Here is a 5,000-nt window from a genome sequence, read left to right on the forward strand (position 1 = left end):
TGCTCTCCATTATCATCCTCCTGCCACCTCTCCTCTTCTGCTTTCTCTTTCCTCGTCCTTCCGTTTCCATTCCAGAGAAGGATAGCAATGGGAGTGGTGATGGGTAATGGGGGAAGATTTCTAAGTGTTAACGTGAGAAAGGAATTTGGCTGTTTTGGGAGTAGGAAAAGGCAGTAGGAAAGTTTTGCAGGTAGTTAAGTGAGGAAATATACACAGAAGTAGGTGATGATGGGCCTTCATGAGGGAATGAATAATGATGATTGAAGTGGGTGGCAATGGGAGTAGAGATGGGTGGTGATGGGGTGAAGATGGGGCAGAAGGAAACAGTAGATGGTGAGGAAAGGAGAGAAGGATAGAAGTATGTACATTGTGATAGCGGGCTGGAGGGTTGGTAATAGTGAAGTTGGGGATGACAGGAAAGGTGGGTGGGATTGGGGGTGGTGAGGGCAGGAATAGGGGCACTGACCTCGTCGCAGAGATTGTCCAGCTTCTGTTTCAGCCACAAGGCCAAAGAAAAAGGGGAAAAAAATGTTCACTAAGATATCAGGGAATCTCTCTCTCTCTCTCTCTCTCTCTCTCTCTCTCTCTCTCTCTCTCTCTCTCTCTCTCTCTCTCTCTCTCTCTCTCTCTCTCGTCTCGCACGTGAGGAAGCGGATTGACTCACGAAGGTAAAAGTAGGTCAGTTTTTTTTCTTTTTTCTTTTTTCTTCTTTAATATTTTCTATATTTTGCTCTTGGAATTATTATTCTAGTTTTCTTCTTTTATTTTCTCTTCTTGTCGTCTTTGTTCTTTCTTATTTGTTTTACTACTACTACTACTACTACTACTACTACTACTACTACTACTACTACTACTACTACTACTACTACTATCATTATTGTTATTTTTATTCTTTTTCCTTATTATTATTATTATTATTATTATTATTATTATTATTATTATTATTATTATATATTATTATTTTCATTCTGGGCGAGTTCTTGATGGTAAAAGTAATTTGATCTCCTCCTCCTTCACTATCTCCTCCTCCTCCTCCTCCTCCTCCTTCTCCTCCTCCTCCTTGTGACCTTTCGCCAGCATTGAGAGAAGCTTGTGTGGTGCCCTGCTGCTGCTGCCGCTGCTGATATCTCTCTCTCTCTCTCTCTCTCTCTCTCTCTCTCTCTCTCTCTCTCTCTCTCTCTCTCTCTCTCTCTCTCTTCTCTCTCTCTCTCTCATTCACCTTCGTTACAACTTCTTTCGTTTGTGTCTTCTCATTCATCTCCTCCTCCTCCTCCTCCTCCTCCTCCTCCTCCTCCTCCTCCTCCTCCTCCTCCTCCTCCTCCTCTCCACCTGGGAACTGGACCATATACTCTTGCCATTCCACCGATCTTCTTTTTCCAGGCATCTCCAGACACCTCCTCCTCCTCCTCTCCTCCTCCTCCTCCTCCTCCTCCTCCTCCTCCTCCTCCTCCTCTCTCTCTCTCTCTCTCTCTCTCTCTCTCTCTCTCTCTCTCTCTCTCTCTCTCTCTCTCTCTCTCTCCTAGCCTTCTTTCCTTCCTTTTATCTTTATCCATCTATCCTTCCTTCTCTCCCTCTTTCCAGCATCTCTTCTTTTTATTCTTCCAGTTCTGCCTTGCTTTGTTTTTCTCCCTTTCTTCTCTCCTTCCTTCCTTTTCCTTCCTTCCTTCCTTCCTTCATTCATTCATTCCGTCCTTCCTTCCTCCTCCCTGCTTTTCATAAGTCTCTCTCTCTCTCTCTCTCTCTCTCTCTCTCTCTCTCTCTCTCTCTCTCTCTCTCTCTCTCTCTCTCTCTCTCTCTCTCTCTCTCTCTCTCTCTCTCTCTCTCTCTCTCTCTCTCTCTCTCTCTCTGCTGTCCTCCATCCTCCCTTCTCTATCACTTTTTTTCCTCCTCTTAACCTCCTCCTCCTCACGGTATTCCCCTTCATACCTCTCCTCCTCCTCTTCTCTCTCTACATCCTAATGGTATTCCCCACCAAACCCTTACTTTCCTCTTCCTCCTCCCTCTCCTAGCTGGAAATGCCAAGGAAGAAGGAAAGATAAAAATAGATAAATAAAAGAGAGAGAGAGAGAGAGAGAGAGAGAGAGAGAGAGAGAGAGAGAGAATCTTAACACTTGTCATGCATTATCAGGTATACGGGTGTTTTCAAGTCACTCTGTCTCCTCTCCCTCTCCCTCTCCTCTCTCTCTCTCTCTCTCTCTCTCCTAGTGTGGTCAATACTTCATTTATACCTGTCCTTATTTGCTTGTCAACCTTTCCTCATGTCATGACACTGACCAAGGACCAGTTGCCTTAGACCCCCGCGTTGCTGTGAGGAAAAGATGATGTTTAATGGAGGAGAGTTGGTGTTCCACAGATTGAAAATTAGATCTAAGATCTCAAATGTCGCAAAACTTAGTGAAGAAAAGTTAAGGAGGGTGTCAAGATACTTAGGGAAAAAGGAGAGCAGTCTGATTTGGGACATTTATGGTCTCTTTCCTAGATTGTGACTGAGGTTGGTGTAAGATCCACCTTATTGGATTTTGTATTTTGAGTGAAAGGTGTGTGTGTATGAAGTGCATGTAGAGTAGTGTGAAGGGAAAGAATCGAGAGTTACGTTTAGAGGGCAGGCTGTGACTGTCCCTTGTGTTGTAAGACACAAAGGGAAACGTTCAGTGAGGTCACAGCTGGGTCACTGGAAAGTTCACAGTACCCCATGATCCGGTAAGGAACTGGTCCAGTGCTTGAGATCTTACTGGGAGCAATTAGCGTTTCGGCAGGTGTTTACTGCCACCTCCCTTGGCTTGTAGTAGTAGTAGTAGTAGTAGTAGTAGTAGTAGTAGTAATTGTTGATGTTTTGTTGTTGCTGTTGTCTTGTAATTATCATTTTTTCTTCTTCTTCTTCTTCTTCTTCTTCTTCTTCATTTCTTCTTCCTTTCTTCGTCGTCCTGACTTCTTTTCTTGTATATTCCTTTCTCCTTCACACACACACACACACACACACACACACACACACACACACACACACACACACACACACACACACACACACACACACACACACACACACACACACACACTCTCTCTCTCTCTCTCTCTCTCTCTCTCTCTCTCTCTCTCTCTCTCTCTCTCTCTCTCTCTCTCTCTCTCTCTCTCTCTCTCTCTCTTTTAACCATACATAAACATACGTATTGGCAAGTAAAATGTTAGTCTTGTCAGAGAGAGAGAGAGAGAGAGAGAGAGAGAGAGAGAGAGAGAGACTGTGTCTTCCCTCATGACCGTGTGGAGGAGAACAGAAGTCAAGGGAGGAGTGAGGGGAGATGATGGGAGAGGGACCGTGGAGAGGGGAGAGGTCCCTTGCCACTCAGCCAATCAGCGTGCGTCTTGGTTTATGACCCTCAGAACCGTGTTTAGCGTGACGTCACCACTCGATACTACCTCCCCTCACTTTCCCTCACTCTCACACTTTTTGACTGCTGACCGTTCACTCTTCTCCACTTGCTCAGACTCGTATTCGTCGCTTCTCTCCTCTCACTTCTGCTCACTTTCCCTCACTCTCACTTCCTCCCCTCACTGTTTGACTGTTGATAGTTCACTCTTGTTGTACCTATCTTTCATTTTCTCCTCTCTTCATTTCTCTCCCCTCACATTTTGTCACTCAAATCAACTTTATTTCTTGTTTGTTAATTTTTACTTACTGTCTGGTATCATGTGTGTTATAAATCTCTTCTTTTCCTTCTCTTTTCTTTTCTTCTCTTCCCTTCTCTTCCTTTCTTTTCCCCTCCTTCTCTTCCCTCCCCTTCTTTTATCGTCCTTCCCTTCTCGTCCCTTCCTTCTCTTCTCTTCTCTTCTCTTCTCTTCTCTTCTCTTCTTTCCTTCCCTTCCTTCCTTCCTTTCCTTCCCTTTCCTTCCTTCTCTTCTCTTCTCTTCTCTTTCTTCCTTCTCTTCTCTCCTTCTTTCTTCCTTTCTCTCCTTCTCTTCTCTTCTCTTCCTCTTTCCTTTCCTTTCCTTTCCTTTCCTTCTCTTCTCTCTCTCTCTCTCTCTCTCTCTCTCTCTCTCTCTCTCTCTCTCTCTCTCTCTCTCTCTCTCTCTCTCTCTCTCTCTCTCTCTCTCTCTCTCTCTCTCTCTCTCTCTCTCTCTCTCTCTCTCTGTCACATATCTCCAGAACACACCATTATCTTTTTACCTTCCACTATCCCATTTGTTTTCTTTCACTGTCCTTTACTCTCAATGTCTATCTCTTCCTTCATCTATAATCACGCCAGCTTCCTTCTCATCCCCTTTTCCCCCTTTGCATATCTATAATTCCCCCTTGCCATTTCTTTCCCCTCACAAGTTTCCCCTTCGTCCTTCAGTTCCTAACTTTTTGTATTCCTTCTATCCATTTAATGTCCTCCCATCAACTATTCCCTCCCATCTTTCCCCTCTTACATTCACCGTTCACTTATATGCCCCTGAGTTACCCTCGTCTGCCCTCTTTTTTTTTTTTTCCCTCTCACTTTTTTTTTCAAATAATTCCCCTCACCTTGCAATTTGTGTTCCTTCCTCCCCTTATCACTTCCCCTACTTCATTTCCTCCCCATCATTTACATATCTTCTCCCTCTTCCTCCCCTTACTTTTCCCCTAACTTCCCCTCGCCTCTCTCCGCAGCGCAAACTCAACAGGTGAGGGTTGTGTTTTGAGAGAGAGAGAGAGAGAGAGAGAGAGAGAGAGAGAGAGAGAGAGAGGGGGGCAATATATGTGAAAGGAAAAGACGGTTATTATTGTTGTTATTACTGTTGTTGTTGTTGTTGTTGTTGTTATTATTTATTATGATTATTATTATTATTATTATTATTATTATTATTATTATTATTATTATTATTATCACTACCATCATCATCATCATCATTGTCGTCGTCGTCGTCGTCATCCTAATTATTGTTGTTGCTGTTGTTTTTATTCCTATTTTTTTTTTTTTTTCTTGTTTCCTTACTGTTATTGTTACCATTATCCTCTTCTTTCATCTTATCCTCCTCCTCCT

This window comes from Portunus trituberculatus, chromosome 18, assembly GCF_017591435.1.
Source record: "Portunus trituberculatus isolate SZX2019 chromosome 18, ASM1759143v1, whole genome shotgun sequence".
NCBI classification, from domain to species: Eukaryota; Metazoa; Arthropoda; class Malacostraca; order Decapoda; family Portunidae; genus Portunus; species Portunus trituberculatus.